The 15,113-nt window shown below is 36.5% G+C and overlaps 1 long non-coding RNA gene across 1 annotated transcript in view; it reads left to right on the top strand.

Annotated features, from left to right (window-relative positions):
- Positions 1–244: 244 nt before the first annotated feature.
- LOC135329515 (uncharacterized) overlaps positions 245–15,113 on the top strand; it is a 212,186-nt gene continuing 197,317 nt past the window's right edge. Inside the window, exon 1 of the long non-coding RNA XR_010390949.1 lies at positions 245–297. This is a non-coding gene — a long non-coding RNA (uncharacterized LOC135329515). The remainder of the gene's footprint in view (positions 298–15,113) is intronic.

Below are 15,113 nucleotides of genomic sequence, written 5' to 3'. Positions count from 1 at the left end.
TTCTGTATGAGTTGCAAAACCATGTACCCGCCCCCCCCCCCCCCCCCGGATTATGTAGTCTTTACCTTCAGGCACTTCCAAAGACGAATAAATGTATGAAATAAATACACTGAGTAGCAACATCTTGTATGTAATATAAAAACCTGATTACATTAGGTACAGCTGTCTTCAGCATCTGTAAGATCTATTATATCTTTGAGGCTATATCTAGTTTGAAAATAATGTCTTTGTTTTACAGATGTAACACAGATTCCCCCAGCTCAAAAAAAAAAAAAAGAAAAAAGAAAAGAAAAAAAAGTAAGTAATATATACATTACCCTAAAGCTGGATTATAACCATTTGAATGTGCCCACTGCAAAGCAACTCTATCAAATACTCAAAGATGTCAGTAAGAGATACGATGTTGGTCACAGACAAGGCCCATTACAAACTTTTGTAGTAAGTGTTTTAGTCAGAATAATGATTTTCTCTTGAAATAGTTAAAGTGATACAATCCCTACGGTGAACTGTAGATTGCAGTAAAATAAAAGCATGTTTATGGCCATTTGTTCACCCTCCTATGGGAAACGTAAGTATCCTTATACTGATACAATGCCTGTGCAGCAGGACAACTGTTCCAGTCTGTCCTGATGTAGTTAAAGTAATTATAGACAAGGTCATGGGAACAGAATTCTTTCTAAATAACCCTGTTTGTCACTCTTTGGGAAGTACAGTACACAAGAATTCACAGATGAAATAAAAGTATTTTCTTCCAAAGGTATGCATATTTCATACTTGATGATTAGGGAGCAATGAATAGATTTCTGGCTAACAAGTATGATTTGTACACCTATGCTGCTGGCTATTTACCCCAGTATATTCTCTTGATAATGTGTGTTGGTTGGTTTTTACATGCTTTCCTTCATTGAATGTTCAATCTGAAATGAGTGTATATTCACAGATCCCCTTGCTGATTAAAAGCCATGCTTTATGTGGCCTGCATGGAATACAATCTTCTACTTTATAAGCTTATTTACAGTTTCAGTGTTGTGCTTCTCTTTACTGCTGTCATTACAGTGTTGGCAGAAGTACTCCTGATATTTTTGCAGGACTTAATACTATAGTGAAAAGAGCATTGTTTTGCAAGACACGTAAAGTTTCAGTGCATCTGTTCTCAAGCCATTATCACTCTCTCCCTACCAGATAGCACCAACAAAAACAGGTTTTGTGAAAATTTAAAAATAACTCACAGATAGTCTGGTTCTGGTGTAACTAACATTCATCTCTGCTAAGGCTAACAATAGCCCCTGAAACTTACTACATTGACAAAAAAATAAACATCTAATGTAAATGAGATGTCTGAGAATATCTCTGCAAATGAGAATATCTGAGTAAATGTCAGATTTGCAGAAAGAACATTTTATGTTTCTTGAAATGGCAAGGGCTGCTTTTTGTACAAAAAAGATTTTCCTTTTTAAAGCCCACTCTGACACAAGAAAATGCTTATACAAGACCAAGCTTCATAGGCCTTTGGGACAGGCACTGCAAGAAAAAGAACAAAAATATAGCAAGCCTCTGGGGTCTTATCTTTGTGCAGGGACTATTTCTGTTCTGCATTTGTACAATGCCCCCTACAATGGCGGTATGTACAGTATCTCATATAGTACGTAACAACGATGAAAACAAAAAGTTTATTGAAGTTTTACTGTAAACTGCTGAAAATAATACATCTGTCCTGAGCCAAGTGTCTTCAGGAATGTTCTCTCTCTATTTCTCTCTCTCTTTCTATTTCTCTCTCAGAAGTAGAAGCAACTGGGTTTTGGAATGGTTCAGTCTTCCCTTCCTTTAATTTTTCAGAATTTTGTGATCGCAAAATACCATCTCTACAATTTCAACCATAATAGAAGCAAAAATCAATGAAATTTTTTGCTGGTTTGCAAATTTTTCTTCACAATGATGTGCAAATATCAGTGTTTGCTACAAACAAAAGGTGAGGTGAAAGGGAGAAAAGTGCACAGCCAAAACGGTGATCTTATACTTTTTACAATATTTTGGTGAGTTTCCATGCTAATGTTTTGCTGAGTCTTAAATTCTCATCTTTTAAGTACCTTAGTGAAAACTGGAACATGCATATTATATAAAAACTCATGAACTTACCAAATTGTGTTCCCTGCCTTTTGCATGTGAAAGTCTGTACCTTAACCAGGTAGGTGGCAGTTTCTACAGCAACCAGAACCTTATACTGCTGCAAGCACTTGTTTTAGAGAATGGCAGCAGCACAGTTTAAATGGAATATACATGCTGGTTTTTATGGAATTCTCATTAATATTTTATCTTTAAACTCTACACTTTATCTTAATGGGAAACATTGGCTTAGAAAAGAAGAAAAATTGTTGATGAAAAATCAAGACTGTTCAAAGAATGGACATGAAAAGCCATTCTTTGCCTGAAAATTAATTCATTATATTCTGTTTTTGTACTTTTTGTACTTACTTTGTGTTTTTAGCACTGAAATACTTTAATATAGGCTTAAGACTATTTTCATAACCTTGTGACATAGTATCCCCTATATGTGGTTCCAAAGGCATATAACTAGCAAAGGCTATCCATCAGTTATGGAGTGTACTACTAACCTTAGTTTTGAGGTCTTAGGATCTAATCCAAAAAAATCCTATTGTCTTCACTGTGTATATTGCTTCTTACTTTATTGTTGGCTTTGGCATATTTGTTTCTGCATTGTCTTTCCATTTCTGTTTGCTCTTATAGTTTTTGGGGCCTAATTCTACAGTGTTTGGTACAAATTCACATATTTTATCAAGACAGTGTGAGATACAAGAACTTAAATGCTTAGACAGTGGCCAGTGGCCAACTGTTTAAGTGATAAAAATTGAAATCACTGCAGATAATGAGGATAAGATTTTAGCTGTAGGACTACTCTAAAGGCTCTGCCCAATGCCTTACACAACCCCAATACTGCCTATGAATTTTGTTGTATTTCTGTTTCCTTCAAACTTTCACTGATTCCCCTGATGTCAATACATTTTAATGCACTGTAAATCAGTGCCAAATTTAGCTTCTACCTGAAGCTCTAAACCAACAAAAGCAACATGATATTGAATTCACTGAATCTTAATGTTGTTTTAAAATAGTTTTTAATGGGGTTAATTTCTTTAGGTTTTTCTTTCTCTCAGGGTAGTATAACTTGATTGATACAGTTTCCTTTCATTTTGACATTGTAACAGGGTCTCATTAGGCCTGCAATGAAATTGAATTGCCGTCATAATATCACATCATAAAGGCATATTAACGAGTTCTCTATAGACTTCTTTGGAATCATTTTTCCATCATAACCTTAATGTCATTGAAGGAGGCTCTTCCTGAGTTTAGGAAGAAAGCATAGGAAGAACCAAAATGGCTCTGGGACCCTCATTTTTAAGACCTAGGTCTGTCTTTCATTTCTTAGCAGTTACAGCAAATGTAACTGGTTTATATTTCACAAGTAAATGCTGTTTGTTGTCTCAGTTAGAACTCCAGTCAATTGTATTGCTTATTGCTTTCATGATTTATGCATTTGTCCCACAAACATCTTATTAGCCACTTACGCTACTCTGTTTTGTACTGTGCTTTTCATAACCCCTGCTTTTCTTTCCCCTTCTTGCAAGCAAGAAGTTCGTTTTTACCCATTCGTAAAGTGGCAAGATATTGCTGACACCTTTTGGTGACATTCAGGAGTTGTCAAACTTCCAAATATCTTTTGATCCTTCCTTGGCTGTGAGTGCTTCAGGTAGAGTTGATTATCAGTTTATATCCATAAGACAAATGTTAATCTGCTTCCGTAATTTGCTATCTTTAAGTCTGATTATTTGGGTGCATTTTATACAGCTGGGCTAAGACTGGCTTTGCCAGTTGATTACAGGGCAGAATTTAAAACTCAGGAAATTTCTTCTGAAGGTTAATGAGACTATTGCAAAAGTTTATTTTCCAGACTCAGTTGTTGTGTTTCCATTACCTTTGTTTTCATAGTGGCTAGATGGGTTAATCAAGGAATGGAACATAGACAATAGGCAGTACATAAAGTTAGATATATATAATAAATGTTATTAATAGTCATGACGTATTTTAATGGAAAAGTTATGCTTATGTAGAGAACAAATAATTTATTTAAAAAAAAAAAGTCTAAGTGGTTAGGTTAACTTCAGAAAACCCTGCTGTTTCATCTACCTTATTCTGTCCTTTTCCAGCTGCTCTAATAGGAGAATACTTTGAAGAAGATCAACTGCAGCATCAAAATATGTGATCTAGATATGAACTTTTCCAAGCATCCAGGAGAGGGGAAAGAGGAGGTGGTAGGAAAGTTTCAGATTCTGTTCAAAATTAAATTAGGTTTTCACTGAAAGATGGAATCAATGTGATACCCTATTCATTCTAAAATTTTCCTTCACACAGAAAGGAGGGTAGAAAAAAGGACTACTAAGTGATGGAGAATGTCTCATTTGATGGAAGCTGCCTGCCTCCAACAAAGAGAGCAAAAATCATGTATGAACTAGACACTCTCCTCATGAGCAGCAGGCATAGAAAAGCCTAATTCCATAAAGTGCATGTAGTAAGATTGGACTTTTGTACATGAGCAGTGGAGGTGTTGATTTGGTGTTGAAGCTATTGTGTGTTCTTTATTGCCTCCTAATTGGAGGTCATAGGCCCCCAGCCCCTAAAATAGTGTAAAGTTTCTGGCAAATTTTAGGTTCTTCTGATTAAAACTTTGTAATGGTATTACTTTATTTGGCTTTGTATTTTTCTAGTTAATAGGTTTTTCTAATGCCTAGGCACTGAACAGTTGCAGTTTGCACCTCAGCTAGAATACAGATGCTTTGGAAGAGTGCATGCTACAAAACACAGCTTTGCAAATTGAAATATCTGAAGACATTTGCATGATTAACTCCCCTACTATCCTGGGATGATTAGATCTGCCAAAGTCACATGTTTAAAGCATTCAGCCAATTTAATCAGCCTGAAAAGGCTTCATTTATTTCCAAGTGTTTAGTGTGATTATTGGTTTAAATCATAAACAAAAGGTAACCAAAAAAAAAAAAAAAAGATGTGGGTGGCGCATCATTTATTACTTTATGTAATGAGGCATACACTGATATTTCGTGGCATATTTTAACAGAAAATGAGAAATATATGCAGAATTTCTTCATATTGGCAACTGAGTGTTATGTTAAAGTAAAATATGTAACAAAAACAACACCACCCTTTTTAAGACAGCCCCCACCACCCTCCCATCCTGTAGGATCACAGCTAGAACTTTCACAGTTCCTGAATCATTGAGGTACATTTTCAGTACAGGGCTGCAGAGTACTGAGAAACGATGTGACAAGCAGTTCTCTTTCTCTGTCACTTTCTTTTTCTCTTGGGTATTCTTTCTAATTCTTTTAAATGAGAAAGAAAATTAATTTAGATGATACTAAGAACTGTTTATAAGGAGCATTGAAAACCAAGAAAATGTCTAATTATAATGCTTTTGTTGCCATTTGAAACACAGCACAAATGGTTTGTCTGTGCTTTTTCAGAGGCTATCCTTTATGAAGATGTTATTACTCTAGGAAACAATAGCATCATTTATTAACTTTGGCTGTGTCATTACACTAGGCTTTTATGTTTTCAAAGTATCGCTAAAACATTAGCTGACTGATATATGCAGCACCCCTATGAGGTAGGTAAATATTATTAAAACTGCTTAAATGTGTATCCACAAATAATTGTTTGATGAAAAATTGCCTGGTATTATTCAGAATATTTGCTCAGTTGACTGGGGTGATGCTTCTCACGTTAACATTGAGGAACCAGGAGTGCTGAAGATGAGGAATTTGCCTAGACTCAAAAGCAAGCCAGCATCAGAAATCAGCTACAAATCTAGGTCTTTATTGCTCCAGTGCACCTTTAGACATGCTGCCTTTCCTTCTGCAAGGACACCATGGGAGAATCACAATATGCCTTTTATGCAGCCCAGTGGTGGCTCAGTGTGTCTTATTTTCATGCACGAGCCTTTCTGCAGTAAAATAACCTTATTAAAGGTATCTGGGTGCAGAGCACATTTTTGAAGCTGGTGAATACATCCTATGGTTTTTGTCTTACCAAAAACTTTTTTTTTTTGGGGGGGTGGGGGGGGAAGGTTAGCGTACCAAGAAGAAATACTTTCCTGAACCTTGATTTGGGAGCAGTTTTATGTCGTCTTTGCACACAAGGTGTCGCTACAGTTTTGCGTGGTGCAGCGCTCACCTGAGCTGTGCTGGTGTGCCAAGGTGTTGCCCCGGGTGCGGCCCAGGCCCACCCTGCTCCCAAACAGCTACTGAAGGGTTTAGGGCACACAGTTTGAGTGCCGTTGCTGATATTAATGAAGATAACTTTGCTTCCTGCTGGCTGCTTCATTTCTATGTACGCAACTTCACAAACACATCAGGGTAAGTTGTCTGGTGTCCTATTTTACCTCTCTCCTTAAGAGAGCTCTCTGATTTCCTCCTCTGAGGCAGTTCAGGCTGAGTCTGGTGTTCACGAAGTGTGCCTAGCAGGGCTGTGGAAGGATGGAGGCGACTCGGGCCATGGCACTCTTGCTCCCAACTGTGGCAGCATCTAGTCTGATAAGTCAAGTACAGTATCTTCCAGTAATGGCTCTCCAAAACATTTTAGAGCAACACTTCAGATATGACAGTACCGGGTAAACAGCATATAAATAAAATCCTTACCTAACGTGCAGCGCTCTCTTGTATTTTACAGTACAAGTTCTAGAGGTATTTTGGATGCTAAAATGTACCAGCATAAACTTAAAGAATACTCTGTTTTGTTATTAGTGGCCGTTACATTCATTTCTTTTAATTCATTTGAAAATAAACTGATAATTTCAGGGTTTATTTCCAAAATTGACAATGTGCTTTTAAGCCTTTGGTGGGATAAAAGTTCAAAATGATCTTGATAAATTGGAGAAGTAGTCTGGAAAAAAATAGGATGCAGCTCAGTAGGGACAGGCAGAAAATATTCCGGTTCGCTAGTGTTGCGGGCAGACAGTTTTTGATTTGGGCAGTTTTTTTAATCTAATTTATTGCAAAACAACAACTTCTGATCACTGATTTGGGTATTGGGGAAGACATTCAAACACACACCTTTGAACACCTTTCCTCCCCATTTCTGAGGCTTAACTTAAGCCAGATACGTGTTGTCCTCCTTCCTTGTCCCAGCTTGCCCTATGCTCACTGCAGGTTGCACTTACTCCCACCCATTCCTTCACTGAGATGGCAGGTAGCGCATGAAAAAAATTACAGCTGTAAAAATAGTTAAGTCCTAGAATATATTTCTGGGGGAAATTCTGGCAACTCTGTCATTGCAGTATTTAAGATCAGGCTAAACAAACACCTTCCATTTAAGTAGAGTAGATCCTACTTTGGCTTATGAAGGTGAATTAGTTGACTTCTCCAGGCCCAGCTGTCTTTACTGTGATACAATTTGATTCAAATCATGTAGTAAGGCAAATAAGAAACAGACATGATTCTGCTTTTGAACTGACTGCTTTAGGAGTACGTGCAAGTGGTATCTCTTTCATGTCCACAACAAGGATCAAGACAGAAGAGAGACAGGTTGATCTTGTTTTATTTTCAGCAGTTGGGAGAGGATAGGTCTGTTGACCATATGGCCTCTTCCTGGGCTTTATGTGTTCATCTGTTTATTAAATGGTTAAAAATGCTGTATAACCATATTCGTTTATGTGCAGTAAAGAAGCATGTTCTTTCTGCAGGTTTTATGGGACTTTCTCGAGGTCTTCCATAGCTCATGATACTGATTTAAAGTAGATTTAAAATGGGTCTCCAAACTGATTAGAAAAACGTACATGCGGAGTCACAAAGGAGTGGCAATGGACTTGGTTGTTTCACTGGAGTGATTTCAGGTTGACGTATAAAGTGTAGATTCTTTTTGTTTTCTTTCAGGAAAGAAATGTGAAAACGAATTTATTCCTGTCAACACAAATGGTAGCTTGTGAATGAGAATTCTTTATATTCTCTATAACTTTATATTCTGTTCCTTTGCTCTCTGCCATACAAAGGCTTTTCCATCTTTTCCTACCAACAAAAATATATTCTCTTTGCTATCTAATTCCTTGCTGTAAACTGCAAATTGCAGCACTTCATTTTCATTGTATGTTTTTTCTCTTTGTTTTAGTTGCAACCGAAATGCTTGCACTTTTGCATGTTTGTGTAGGGTTGCGTTGGAACCTTTAAGCGTTTCATAACCTCTGCAGAATTGTTTATATGCCTAAAATTTTGCATGTGCATAAGTGCCTTGATAAGCCAGGGCCGTACACAGGGGAATTACGTGGCACATTCAGTTTTTTGAGTTCATTAGAATATATGGCTAATGGATTAAAATGAAACTTAATGATCCTCTTGGATGTGGTTTATAAAAGGAAACGTGAGATAGCTGGTCTCTCTCTCTCTCTCTCTTTTTTTTTTTTTTTTTTTTTTTGATGTTAGCTCAAGGTAGCAATCATGCAGTCTTATTCCAACATATGCCAATACAGCACATAAAAAGTATGCCCCTTTAAAAATAGCAGACCATACTGAACCTTCAAAATGTCAGCACTTCTTTGCACTATCACTTGCTTATGGCAGTTTTTTGACAATTTTAATGGAACACATAGTTCATTCTGTCTATATTTTAAGATAAAAGTTGCATAGAATTTTTGTTAATTAAGAAGTTGCTCAAAATCATAATGTATTGAGTAGCTTTTACTTTAGAACATGCCTGTCCCATTTTTATGCTTGTGTAATGCTTTTAGTCTTTTACTCAGTGAAAACACAGTCTGTAGTGCCTTTCACTCTTCTCTGACACAGACATGTTGCATCATTGTTGTTATTTCTACCTTGGGTTAATGGGATGGACTAAGTTGCCCGTTGTATTCCCCTCCAACTTTGTTATTTATTATGTTGTTTTATTTTGTGGACATTTTCACATATACTCTCTCTTTAATATTTAGCTGAGTTCAGCTATGTGCCCTGTCAAAAATATTAATTGACTGGGCTTAATGTTTAGAAGCCTGCACCACTGATTAGGATATTTATTGGAGTTTGTGTTTAAATGTAATTGATTTAGTAGTAGCTGGACAGGATATACAGAAGTTAATGTGGGAAATCAAGAGTAACAGGTGGTACTATATAAAATAAAAGACATTTCCTTAAAATATTGCTAGGCTGTTCTTTGCTAAAAGACTTGCCATTTCTACACATGTTTTATTTAAGGACATCTGATAATTAAAAAGAGGAGAAATTCATTTTTCAGTACTGCACTTGAAATAAATATCTTTCATCCACTGCAGATTTCTATTTATATGTATATATGCAAAGAAAAAAACATTTTTTCTACTGCAGAAGTCTACCAGTTCCAAGCAAGCAAAACCTCATCTCCACCTCAACATGGTGGTATTGCATATAGGGTGATGTGTATAATGAGTGCACAGAATAGTTCTGGTTTTGCTTTTGTGCCCTGTGTGCCAAGTTCCATTTGCACTGATTAACTACAGTCTAATTCGATAGTAGTTACTGGCCCAGGAAAATTTTTTGGTTAAATTTTAGCAGTCAAATCACATTATATAACAATTGTGTTGTGTCATGTACTATTCTTTCAATTTCTAGATTGGTTTGATGTGATGTAGCAGGATCTGAGATATAGTCTTAGTAACTGATGTAGGATAATGCATCGTGCAGTGTGTCAGAAACATGCGGTAAATGTTCCAGAATGTTCTGTAGCCTTATGTCCATTTTACAGACCTGGCGTGATGAGTAATCTGTGAGTAAAAGTGAGTGTATGGCAAATGCAGCAAAAATAACAAGTGAAAGTCCACTGCAGGTATCACAGAAACAAGTGGCAAGACTGTCATTAACTTCATTACATTTGGATCAGGCCTGTAATTGTTAAATTTGTAGTGTATGTAGCCTGCTTCAAATCAGACGTTTACTTTACTGGGTAATTTGGCTATGTTTGTGCAAGCTTTACTTGAGAGACGTATATATAACTGTGGTATTATGCTATCTCCCATAGGTAGCACAGCTCTTTCTTGAAATTCCAAACATCCTCTACTATGCTTTGCATTTGTGTGTAAACATTTCTCACTCACGGAAAATTGGAATTTCACGTACCGAACTCTGACTCCCTGGGTCAATACGTAGGACCAGATCTCTGACACTGTGCTCTCCTCAGTCTGGATCTAGAAAGTAGTCAGGCCCTAAGATGAAGACTTGAGCTTGTTTTGTTCCAGACACTCCTCGAAGTGGTGTATATAAGCAAAGTATTTCACCAACATCCTCTTTCCCCAGTTGCCTTCATCAACCATGTAAGATCACAGCTTCTCTTCCAGAGACCGTTAATTCTTTTAGACTGCTTATTTACTGACAGCTGTCCTTTCCTTACCTACTTTTTTCAAAGGAGAAATTATAACTATAAAGAATATCTATTTGCAAAATCTTCCCGTAATAGGTAAGGTTACTGATGGCAACCAGGAAGTTGTCATTCATTCTCATTACATTTAGCATGTAAGTCTAGTGAGAGTAACCACAGAAACAAGGAATTTTCTGTACTTGTAAGCTACCCAAATGCATGCTGGAGGTATTGTGGGTTCTCTGTTGTCTGTAAGCTCTCTGCAAACAGAATATAAAAGTAACATAATGCATGTGAAAGGAAGGAAGGGTATATTTTATGTAAATTTCTTAAAAAGTCTTCACAATGATTTGCATGAAGTAACTCAGAAACTGTCAGAGTATAATAAGCATGGAGGCCTTTCCTGCTTTTTGATGATCACTTGAGCTTAGTATACTACTGCACATATCAAGTAGATGCAGACTGTTTTCAATGGTCAGAAATTACCTGCTGTTTCCAGAGGTTCAGTCCACAATTGTACGGAGGAGAAACAAAGTTGGTGTTGAAGGCTGAAGGGAAAGTTGTGATCTATACAGCATGCCTTGTAAATGGAGGCAAAATCATGCTAGACAGTGCTGGCTGAATGAATAATTTCTGATGAAAGTATCTGTGAATGGAAAGAGTGAAATCATGATCGTGTCTTGTGGCTCTCATTTGTCAATCTGTTGTTAGTCAATGAAGAAACAAAGAAAAAAACCCTTGAGTTTGTGATGATTCTGATGATTGTATATCAATATGACTTGGTATGTAATGTACCAAGTTTGCTGTTGTGTATTTCTGTATCCTTTTTGAGGGTCCAGCTCATCACAAGCTACCCATGTCGGTCAAGTTGTAAATTTGCCTCGTGTTTCGATACCCTATGTGCAGTCAGACTAACGTGCAGTGAAATGAGATATACAGTGGAACTCTGGGAAGCTCAAGGTGAAAGGTGGTGACCTCGATAGTCTTGTTATTGCAAAAGTTGGCTCCTGCACAGTGTACTGAAGTTTTGGTATGTACATGCAGTGAAATATTTCCTAAATATTAGCTAATGAAGTGGTGCAAAAGGTGAGGAGACAAATAGTGGGACTGCAGAGAAAATCCCTTGTGGCAGAACTGAGGTTTTGCTAAATGTGGAACTATAAAGCTGGAGAACTTCACTAGCAGCAAACAACTGAGGAGCATCTTCAGCTTTCAAAGGGCTGTAGTTAATCAGCTTGTAAACTTATATATGGAAAAGAAAAATGTAATTTCCCAAGTGTCCCAATTCTATGCATGGTAAGTCTTCTATTGTGGTTTGAATTATGAGGAGCATCTGCATTTTCTGATGTTTTTCAGTGAAAGTAATAGCTTCCTTCAGGTTTATTTTCATTTCAAATTCAAATTTCTAGTGAAATTTAAATTAAATATCATGTATAATTCTGAAGGGGCCACTAGTTGCCAAAAGGATAAGTTAAATCATGAGGATAAGTTACACCTTGATGCATTTTTTTTCTCTAGGAACATCACCTATGTGTGCAATTGGAAAAAACATCATTTTTACAAAACTAAGGTGGTTGTATGTTGTGTGTGTGGTGAGAGTTAGAAAAAGGAAAAGGTCAAGTTGTGCTTTATCAAGAATTTTTTGTGCTCAGATAATACCCCTTCTTCCTTTTTAAATACCTTTACCTTGGACCAAATCTGGAACACTTATATTATCTGTTGGGGGGACTCTGACAAGATGGATGTGAGTATGAATGAGAAGCACAAAATGGAACAACACACAGCTGGGTCCAAACAATTTGGCTATGATTTGGTACTCTGTAAGCCCACTCAGTTCCTAAACAGCAGTCTGACAAAGTCTTTTCTGTCAAAGTCTCCTGCATACAGATGATGAATAAGGGGAAGATACCATTTATCTGAAGTGAAGGGAGTAAAAATGGGAGTTCGGTACCTTTCTAAGGGCATTATTACAACATCCTATATGCTTGCTGAAAACTGTCCTAACTCTTGTGGTACCTTAAAGCCTGTCTGTATTGTTTTATATTAAGATACTCAGATACTATGATTATAAAGTGTCACAGGAATAGAAAGCAATGTTTTGGTAGCATGAGCCAAATAAGCTAGATGCATTAGGTGTTGATTTTTTTTTTCCTCCCCTTTTGATTAGATAACAACAATAGCAGGAAAGAGAATTAAAGGAAAAATTAACAAAGGAAACACTTTTTTTTTTTTTTTTTTTTCCTGGTAGGCCTTGTACTGTTGTTGCATTTGAATGCTTTGAGTGAAGCAGTTATCAAGAACAAATCCAGAGGGAATGTTTTCCTAAGACCTCAGCAAAAATAATTGTTTACTTTCATACATTTTCAGCTTTCAAACTGACAGAAACAGGAGTGGAATAGTACAGAGTCTGGATAGTAGGAGATAGGTGCAAATGTATCTCGAGGGCTTTTATGCTAGACAGGCTCCTATTGGAGTCATTAAAGTGTCCTCGGCTGTATTCAAGAAATATACAACATAGATGAAATGGACTTGAAACAGCTTTTGCTTTGAAAATTTTGGCCAAATGCGGCCAACATGGTTTTACCCAATTTTCTAGAGTAACTGCGAGCTACTTGCAATCCTGCATTATGTCCCACTTGGTGGGAAGATGTAAAGTTTTTGAAGACATTCTTTTTTTTTGTTGCCTGGATGCTGAATGTTCGTGTGTCATTAACTGTCTCTATAACATTTTGTACCACTGGCTTGAACCCCAGGCCATTTTTGCTGGATCAAAGGGCAGCCTGGGATGTCAGCTGTTGTATTCATTACAGCTGTTCTTCAAATAGCACTTCAGACTTCCTTTCCTTCCAGTCATATCATATATTTCCATATAAAGAAAGATGAAATAGCAGTCTCTTTTAGTCCTTCCAGTAGTAGGTTGTATCTTCTTTTTTTGTTTTTTTTTTTGGACTCTTCCAGAATGATTTCCATATGAATCAATGGAGTAGAATGATTTTCCTATTGTATTAAGCTTACTAGACAAGTAGGCAGTGATTGGTCTTTAAGGAGCTTTCTGTATATCTTTTTAAATGCCAGAGTGCGCTGAAGAACAGACGAGAACTATTGAGAAGGATTGAGCATTTTTCTCTAGGGTTTGAATACCTTTTCTGTTAATTTTTTTCCTTCAAATAAACTTACCTTGAATTACTTTTTGGAATTCAGTAAAACTGATGCTCTCTATTCTCCTTCTGAAGTCAGCCAGCATTCGACTGAACTCTTCTTGACAGTTTACCAGATCTCTCTGGATTTACTGAAATCAACATGACTCAGTCACTTGACAGCAATTGCTTTAATTTTCAAGTGTGAAATGGTTGTTGCCAGCTATAAATATGTAATGTATCAAAGAGCACAGGTTTTATTTTTTGGCCAATGACAAAAAATACTTTTATATTGTCTTGTGAGTTCCGTACCGCACAGAGCACATGCTTAGTAAGTTGAAAATAAAACACAAAGCTATCAGTCTCTAAATTTGAATGAGTACTTCAAGGATCACTCTATTTAGGGTGCTAACTTATTGATTAAACATGTAGATTTACCAAGTACACTTGACAGTTTATCAATAATACTTTGCTCTATTCACCAGCATTGTTAGTATTTAACATTTGAAATAAAACTACCTCATTTTGTCCGTGCTATGTTACTTTTACAATTAAAAAAAAAAGTTTAGCAATCTATCCAAAATTACTTTATAGACTGTGGCATTTAAGCAACTCACTTAAACTGTGAACATCAAGCTTGATGTTTCAGAGAGCCCTAAAGTGTTATCTCAAGATCATATAACTTGTGCTGTAATTTTGTTAAATCTTTGTAATATTTGATTCTGCTTTCTTAAAAATCTCCATGAGTATTAACAGAGATTCAGTATTCCATGTTGGAAGATCTAAAAAACTGGCTTTTGCTCCTGCTGCTTTTGTGTGGTATAACATACTCCAGTTTGATGTGGATGTGTATTAGAGGTGTGGGATGAAGCAGTTCATAGATGTATTCCATACTTAATGCAAAGGCAGTTCTGAGACTTTGGTGAGACACAGTTCAGTCTTACTTGGTCTATAGGGACATCAGTGACTGTGTTGACTTGAGAGGAGCTAGATGTAGTTCGTGATGTTTTCAAAACAATATATGCTTTTCAGCCTGAAAGGACTATTGAAATTGTTAATGTGCAATTCCTATATGGTAGGAAAATGGTTGTTAAACCTAAGTTAACACTTATGTGTGATTTTGTGTGGTGCAGAGAGATGTTAAACTAAATGCAACTGCTCTCTACATTCTTAGTCACCAATTTCTAGGCAAGTGGATGGAGTGTCACTGTGGAGCTTTTTTTAATAGTATCATGTCATGTTGAAGCAAATGATTGTTTGAAAAGTATGGAGTGTCTGTTTTTTCCAGGGGAATGAGAATATTCTTAGTGTGTCGTCACATCAAGTGTAGAGTTCTTGTAAACTATAGTATTTTATTAGAGAAACTGGATTAGCAAATAAGAGGCACAACTGTATGACAGTGTAAGTAGCATGATAATGTTTAGAAATTACTGTCAAAACCTTCTCATTTTTGATAAATCCTTTTCAGCATCTATCTAAAGCATTAGCTTTGACTGAAGTTCAAATGAAAGAAAGCACACAGTTCCTAAAAGTTCGGTCGTGCATCCAATACAGTAGACCAAAAATAATACAATTTAA

Source organism: Dromaius novaehollandiae, chromosome 11 (genome assembly GCF_036370855.1).
Source record: "Dromaius novaehollandiae isolate bDroNov1 chromosome 11, bDroNov1.hap1, whole genome shotgun sequence".
NCBI lineage: Eukaryota > Metazoa > Chordata > Aves > Casuariiformes > Dromaiidae > Dromaius > Dromaius novaehollandiae.
The sequence above is the reverse complement of the archived record's forward strand: the minus strand, read 5'-3'. Positions and strand labels throughout refer to the sequence as shown.